This window comes from Tupaia chinensis, unplaced genomic scaffold (genome assembly GCF_000334495.1).
Source record: "Tupaia chinensis unplaced genomic scaffold, TupChi_1.0 Scaffold000361_2, whole genome shotgun sequence".
NCBI classification, from domain to species: Eukaryota; Metazoa; Chordata; class Mammalia; order Scandentia; family Tupaiidae; genus Tupaia; species Tupaia belangeri.
Window position 1 is genome coordinate 1,193,917 of NW_006159858.1, and position 8,705 is coordinate 1,202,621.

Below are 8,705 nucleotides of genomic sequence, written 5' to 3' on the forward strand. Positions count from 1 at the left end.
CCATCACAGGACAGTACAGTACTTTAAGAGTGAGTTTGCGTAGTCTTGAGGCCCCTCTTAAGTCTGGATGCTGGGAGAAACTGGATAGAGGATGCTCAGGAAGAATGATCTGGAGCATTGCCCACACCTCTCTCTCCACCCCTTGGAAGGTGAGTGGAAGAACTGTGGGGTAGGGAAGTACAATGGAGGGAGAAGGAGAATTATGACTCCCCCCATTTTTTTTTCTTGAGAGATTTTTTGCTATAGGGTGTATGTACTCACTGGAGAGACAGAGAGACAGAAAGCGAGAAATCACCCCCCAAGGGGTATGGCCACACTGCAGTCCCTTCTCCTCTATTCTGTTTTCAGGATTTGGGGCACACACAGACATGCACCCGGTGTGAGTTTTAAGCCTCTGGGTCTGGGACTAGAACCATGGTCGACTTCGTGAGAGTCCAGCGATGTAACCATTACATCTGCTGGTTCCGAATTCTGACTACCCTTAAAGAGCTTATACTAGTGTATGTTTGAAGCTGGTACAGGAAATGACTCTCCTTTAAAAAGATTACATTTATTTAAACACTGGTATTCATCTACCTGTGATGATTGTTAAAGAATTTTAAAATTTCTATAGATATTGAGATGAATATAAAAATATGTGTCAGGTTTTTAAACCTACAGAGTAAGTCAATTGTGTTTTTACTACTTACTGGTTGTGTAAACTTGAAGAGGTCAACTTACCTCTCTGATCCTTATTTTCTTCATCTGTCAAAGGGCAAATACAAATAGCTATCTCTTAAAATTGTGAGGTTAAAACAAACTACTATGTGTAAGCTGCTTAGAACAGTTCCCAGGATATGGTGAAAACTCAGAAAATGTTCACTGTGTTATTATACTGTGGGAATTGCTGAACAAATGGACTCCCTCTTTCTTAATTCATACTGCAAATTACTGAATTTGAACAAGAAGCTTCAGACCTGTTCACATTATTCTCTTAGACCCATTTTCTTTCAGACAAAATAACCCAATTACTTCACTAGCAATGAATATTCTCTGAACTTTTTTTTTTTTTTTTACAATTTGTAATAGGGCACATGTGCTCACCAAAGACAGAAAGAGAGGAAATGAGAGAAAGCATTCCCCAAAGGGGCATTCCTTCTCTTCCATTCTCCTCTTGGGATTTTGGGCATGGTTGCACATGTGCCCAGAGTGTTTTTCAAGTCTCTGGGTCTTGGACTAACATCCAGTCAGCCATGTGGGATCCAGTCACTTTAATGACCACACCACCAATTGACCCTCTGAATTTTTTGAACATCTCATTAACACATTTTCTTTGATGTTTCACACCCCTTTTCCCCCTACACCACAGGCTCCTCAGCTGGGTAAGGTAGGCCAGGCTAACTAGGACTATATGCTGAGAGACCATTTCAAAGTCTTCCATAGAAGGCTGCATCAAGCATGTAGCGCTTTTCAGTATACAGTTCCAGAGCTGTGACATTATATTAGCTCACAGTAGAGAAAAAGAGACTCAAAAACTGTGTCCTCTGGTCTTTGTTTCTTGCTACAAAGACACAGGGTGTCAGACCAAATGAGTGAGAAGACTCCAAGTTTGCTCTGAGAAACATCTCTCTCACTCTTCGGCATTAAACTTGTACAGTGGCCAATATTATTTTATTTGGTGTTGACAGAGAAATAAAATACTACTATTCTCCTTTCTATACAATGATCTGGCTTTACGGAAGAAAATGGTACACCTTGCCGCACTGGACAACCTTCTCTGCCCAGTTTATACATATATGCTGTTTTCATTGTGATCAGAGTTTTCCCTGGGCTGTGTTCATTTAGCCACACTAAGAGCACTAAGAATTCCACAAGAAAATAGTGAAAGAGTATAGAGTCCGGGAGCAGCAATGCCAACCCATTATCTATACTTACTTGGGAAACCAACTGCAAAACCAGAGGACTCTGCACAACGTTTCAAAACCCCTGCCTCTCCAGTCTTTAGCAAATGCAGAACATATTGTAGGAATTATAGCTAAAGACCCACTTCCTCCCTCCTGTGGCTTTGTGCCTCTTTCTGGGAATTTCTGAAAGTGCACACATTAAGCCAAGTCAGCTGTCCACCGATTCTCTATACACCTGGTCTACCATCATTTTTGACTTGAGAGGTTGGAGACCCAGGAAGAGAAGGTCATAAGGAAATCACTCTTGGTCTGCTTTGTGCTTTGAGTCAAGATTTTGTCCTTTGTGAGCTCTGACTAAATAGCTACATCAGTTTAAAACATTCAGACGATAAAATTTCAGTCATCTTTCAGACCACGTTCACTTCTACAAACCAAACATAAATTGATTGCTCTTTACCAATCAATACTCTTTGGCAGCTTAAGTGCAGACCCCAAGCTGGGAACCTTTCTCCCAAGATAAAAACCTTCAGTCTTTTTGGACCAATTGGAAAATTACAAATGAAAATGGAACCATGGAGCCCAACTAACAATTCTCCCTGTTATTCTCCTCCATTCCCCTCTTGGGGTTTGGGGCACACATACACATGCGCCTAGTGTGAGTTTTAAGCCACCATCCAGGGACTCAAACTGCAGTCGACTGTGTGGGAGCCTGACTACATAACCATTATGCCATCTGCTGGTTCCAAATAAACAATTCTTTAAAAAGAAAAAAAGGAGAAGAAACTAGAACCACAGTAACTCCTAACTGATTCCCCCACAACTTTTGAGGCATTTAAAACTGACTTCATTTATTATTATTATTACTATTTTAAATAAAGAATCATTTTTATTTAACTTTATCTATTTATCTATCTATCTATTTATTTATTAAATTTGGCCAGAGAGGGACAGAATGAGAGAGAGAGAGAAATTGACAAAGCAAGCCACCAGGTCTGGGACTCGAACCATGTTCGGCCATGTGGGAGTCCAGCGCCCTTAACCACCATGCCACCTGCTGACCCTTCACTTTTTCATTATTACAAAAATTATACATATTTATTATAGTGGCATTTAAAAGTACAGATTAAAAAATAAAAATATTAGCTTCAAGAACAACAACAAAAGTAGAAAAGAAATAGAAATAGAAGTATTGGTATGGTACTTAAGCACCATAGTGCTTAAGACAGCCGGATCCCACATGGCTGACTGCATGTATGAGTTCCAGACTTGACGGTTTGAAAAACACACCAGGTGCACATGCATTTGTGCCTAAAAAGTCCCAAAGGAGGAAGAAATGGAGGAGAAGGGATGGTAGTATGACAGTTCTCTATGGGCGGTGTTTTCTCACTTTCCCTCTCTCCCCACCTCCATCTCTCTCGTTCAAGTGCAAGCACTGTCTGGCACAAACTTTTAATTAATAAAAAAAGAAAAATAAATATTAACCTAATAACTCTGCTTGGTAAATTCTTAGGTAAGGAAGGATCATAATGAAAAGGTTTTGGGAGAATTATTATGGTAACCATATGCACGTTGACTTTGAAGAACAAAGGTGAGTAGCAAGAAGACAAGGTCCAAGGGTAATAAGACAACAAGCCTGTCACAGAATCCTAACAGCTGGGCCCAGAGTAGTGGCAGTGGGAAATGTGGATCTGAGAGACCTTCCCAGAGGATGTCACCATCAGTTTTTTTCCGATAACTGAATGGCACAGAGATTCTCTCCAGCCTGTTGGAATCCTAGCCTCCAGGCATAGCTGCTAGAATCCTTGTCTAGATTTTCTCATCCAAATTATTTTCTTCCAGGGTCTGAATAACCTAATGTCTCAGAAAATGGTCGAGTTCTGGTTGAGTATAAAGTATGCCAAGAGGGTAGTACTAACATTCTAGAAATTACTATTTATGTGAGAGAAGTCCTAGAAACTGTTTTTCAGCTTTTCATGGATTCATACTTTTGGACTGATCTCGTGAAGCCTTCTCCGGATTAAACACATGTAGAGGTCTTCAGCTGAGTGCTAGATGGGCATCTTCAGGGAAGGGAATGCAACCTGCAATAGTTAAAAGAGCACTGGTATTTCATAATTTGGCACTGCACTTTCTCATCTGTTCTCTCTCTCCCCATTGGCAAATTACTTTCCTCAGTTGTTTCATGGGACTCCCAGTCAGTTTCCAGCTGTGTTTCTCAAGGAGCAATTCTTTATCACTCTTTCTATGACATCCCTGCCTCTAAATTACTTTTTTTCAAAGAATTGTTTTATTTAACTTTATTTATTTTCATTTGACCAGAGAGGGACAGAGCAAGAGAGAGAGAGAGAAAGAAAGCCACCGGGTCCAGGACTCGAACTGCAGTCAGTCATGTGGGAATCCAACGCCCTTAACCACCATGCCACCTACCAGCCTCTAACTTACTTTTAAATCACAAGCTAAGAACCAAACAGTTTAGAGAGAAGACACTTTTCTGGGCAATCAATTTTTTTTTTTTCTGTGAAAAGCAGGGTGAATAGATCTTCAGAAATATCAGTACATACATTAGCAGCAACTGTCTTTGCTGTAACAATAAGGAGTTTATGACAGACTTCAGCTTTTTATTTAATGCTGCTCTCATTTCTTCTTATGGTCATGTGATGGCCCAGAGGAAGCTTACATTTTCCAGCTCCCCTTGTAGCTAGGCCTGCCCATGTGAGGTAGTTTAGGTAAAAAAAAATAAGAGAAGTAATTGGTGCTTCTTAATTTTAAAGAGCTTGAACATATAGTTTCTGGTCCACCTTGTCTCTCTGAGAAAATATAAAAATTGGAGAAATCAATTTGAAACTAGAGATGAGGTTCAAATACTGAGAATGGTGGATTGTCCTCCCAGTCGTCTGCTGCCTACCTCTAGACTACTGCATGAAAAAGAAAAAAGTAGGGCCAGCAGGTGGCATGATGCTTAAGGCATTGGATCCCACATGGCTGACTCCACAGTTTTCATCATGGACCCAGCAGCTTGAACGCACTGGGAGTGTGTGCACGCATGCCCAAAATCCTGAGAAAAGAATGAAGGAGAAGGGATTGTGGTATGACCATCTCCCCTGGGGGGTAACTTTTCACTTTTCCTTTCTCTCTCCCATCTCTCTTCTGTAAGTGCACATGCCCTATAGCAAAAATCTAAAACAAAGGAAAAAAGCTCTTAACCTATTTATATCATTCTATTTAGGAGTCTTTCCGTAGACCAACTATGATAGTTTGATCTTATTTTATAAGCAGGGAAATTGTGAAATCAAGTAACTTCTGTAATACTATTTATGCAATCTTCCATGAAGATATCACAACATTGGGAACCAGCAGTTAACGTAATGGCTATGTCGCTGGACTCCCACATAGTCGACCGCGGTTCATGTCCCGGACCCGGTGGCTTAAAACTCATGCCGGGCACATGTACGTGCATGCCCAAGATCCTGAGATGAAAATGGAGGAGAAGGGATTGCGGCGTGACCATCCGCCTAGGGGGTGATTTCTCGCTTTCTGTCTCTATGTCTCTCTCTGTCTGGCTGGGGATGTGCCGTATACCCATATCAAAAAAAAAAAAAAAAGATGTCACAGCATCACTAATAAATGGAGACCTGCACAGCATGTAGAGACTTGAGTAGGACTGAGAGAAGCTATATAGCATAGATATAATTATAAGCTGGATATCAGAAAAGCTGATCCTAATGGTAATAGCAGCTGTCACAGGTTGAAGGTTTACTATAAACAGCATTCTGTAAGTGCTTTGCGCTCACTATCTCACTTAATACAACAACCTTTGGAGGAAAATATATTTATATCCCTATCTTATAGATGAGGAAACTGATATCAGAAAAGTTAAGTAACTTGACCAAACAAACAATTCCTAGGACAAATACTGGGACCAGCAGATGGCATAATGGTTATATTGCTGGATTCCCACATAGTTGCCACAGTTCGAGTCTTGGACCTGACAGCTTAAAACTTACACCAGGCATGTGTGTGTGCGTGCCCAAAATCTCGAGAGGAGAATGGAGGAGAAGGGATTGCAGCATGGCCATCCCCCCTGGGGGGTGATTTCTCGCTTTCTGTCTCTCTGTCTCTCTGGCAAGCGTATGTGCCCTACAGCAAACATTTCTCTCTAAGAAAAAAAAAAAAAAAAAAAAAGAACAAATACTTAATGGAACCAGATTTTAAGCAGACCTGATTCCATAGCCTGTATTCATGACCTGATATTGACACTTGACTGTTCCTAGTTCCTATCCTATGTTACTACTAGCCATGTGGCCTTTGGCAAGAATTGGGTTGTTGGAAACTTCATGATGCATTTTACATAGAAAAACAGAAAAATACATCATAATTTTTCCAACAACTCAATATCTCCCCATATTTGGGTCTCACGTCCTTATTTATGAAATGAGAACATTGGACAGTATCATCTCTTGGGCCTCCTTTAACTCCATCCCTCTGTTGAATGACTGTGGTTCTAAGTTTGGCTAGACAATAATTTGGTGAGAATTAGACAAGCAGCTGAATCTATATTTCTAGCACGTGCCTGTCAGCGACCATGGCAATCTCTAAATGCATCACAAACGTGTGGCCAAGATCAGCAAGATAATATGACCTAGAGATCATTGCTGCCGTTCCTAGTCCCACTCTCCATTCCCCAACTTCTCTGCTTCACATTTTCTATTCGTTGTTGGCTGCCATGTCAGGACTGACTGCTTTCTCTCAAATGAATGACGGAAACTTGTTCCAAACCCCCCATCATTCTCAGATCACTGGTTGAATCCAGGCCCCTGTTTCTACAATTGTCATCACCATCATCATCATCATCATCATCACCTTCATCATCATTCTACTGATAGAAAAACTCATAACCTTATTTTCTTAGGTTTCCTCCCTTCATCCATATAAAGCTGGCAGCTCTTGCCCTCTTTTTCACCCTGAAATAAACTCCGAGCACCCTCTGCTGGGCCTGTCTGCAGCTCAGAACCTTTCTGCAAAGGAGGAACTAGCTGGGCCTTTTACAGGGCTACCAGAAAGGCCACTGAAGGAATTAAATAGAGGCACTGACTTCAAAGGCATGCCTGCTGAGTGGAAGGCAGTACTCCAATTAGGCGCCTTCCCAAAGTTCCTAAATGGCAACTTTCCAAGCTTTGACATCCAAGCCCCCTAAATTACTTTCCTAATCTTTAAGGAGACAAAATCATTTGAATTTAGGCAGCTCTGTACTGCTCCCTCCCTGCTTCACCTAAGCAATCCTCTATATATCAGTAGGAAGCCACTCCAAACAGGAAGTCAGGGTATCCAATCAGATTTTTCATAATCCAACCCCAATTCTGTCACTTACCAGCTTTCAAATACTGGTCAAGGCAACATTTTTTTCTTGGATTCTTAGCTATAACATATGGGTAAAAATCTATACATGTCTTGCCTTCCTCACAAGATGTTGTGACAATAAAAAGTGATAATTTGCTGAAAAGGACATTGAAAACTGTAAATTACTGTGCAAAATCCTGTTATTCCTGCTTCGATATTAATCTCAATGCATTGATCCATGTCAGTGTAAGAAAATAATAATAGATTTTTACACATAACATGAATCATATGAAACATTTTTTTTTTTCTGTACGGTATGTGCATTCACCAGAAAGAGAGAATGGGAGAGACAGAGACAGGGAGAGAGAAAGTGAGAAATCACCTCTGTCCCATCAGAGGTGTGGCTATGCCACAATCCCTTCTCCTCCATTCTCCTCCCAGGATTTTTGGCACACACGCACGCAAGCCTGACATGATTTTCAAGCTGCCAAGTTTGGGACTTGAACCATGTAGTTGGCCATGTGGAATCCAATCACCTTAATCTTGTGCCACCTGCTGGTCCCACATCAGAATTTATTTATTTATTTATTTATTTATTTATTTATTTTGAGAGGTTTTTGCTATGGGGGGCATGCACTCTCCAGAAAGACAGAGAGAGACAGGGAGACAGAAAGCGAGAAATCACCCCCCAGGGGGATGGTCACGCCGCAATCCCTTCTCCTCCATTCTCCTCTCGGGATCTTGGGGACGTACACACATGCGCCCGGCGTGAGTTTCAAGCCACCAGGTCTGGGATTTGAACTGCGGTCGACTACATGCGAGTCCAGCAACATAGCCATTACGCTAACTGCTGGTCCCACATCTGAAATTTTTATATCAACCAAATCAGTAGAATTATTAGTCATGTCAAATATTCAACAATCAATAGTGTAGACTCTAGGATCAGAAGGTGCAAGGTAACCTCAGAAGTTAATCCCAGATCAAATCTAGTTAGAGCCATAGGAATCCACATCCCGCTCCATTCCTCTAGTACAGGAGTCCACAGGAGGGGAGTCAACCAGCTAACTCAAATTATCTGGGATAGGAAGGGAGGGTGGGAGTCTCTACACACTTAGCCAGGCTGCAAATCAGACAGGTAGGAATTTTTTACTTCTCCGTTTGAGGATACTGATTCCTCTTAGTGACATTTCCGCCTTTGCAGTCTTTCCTTTGGCACCTCTGTCCGTGCCTTGGACTTCAGCGCCCTCTAGGGTAGGGGTCTGTCTTAGCCACTAAAGCAGTGCTATCTAGTATAAACATAATGTCACAGACATAATTTTAAATATTCTCGTAACAACAGCTGGCCCTGTGGCACAGTGGTTGTACTGTTCGGAAGAAGCTGGACCCCACATGGCTGACTGAAATTCTAATCCAGTGCTGGGCATGTGCGCACATGTGCCCAGGTCCTGACAGGATAGAGAAATGGACCAGAAAGGATTTTAGTAT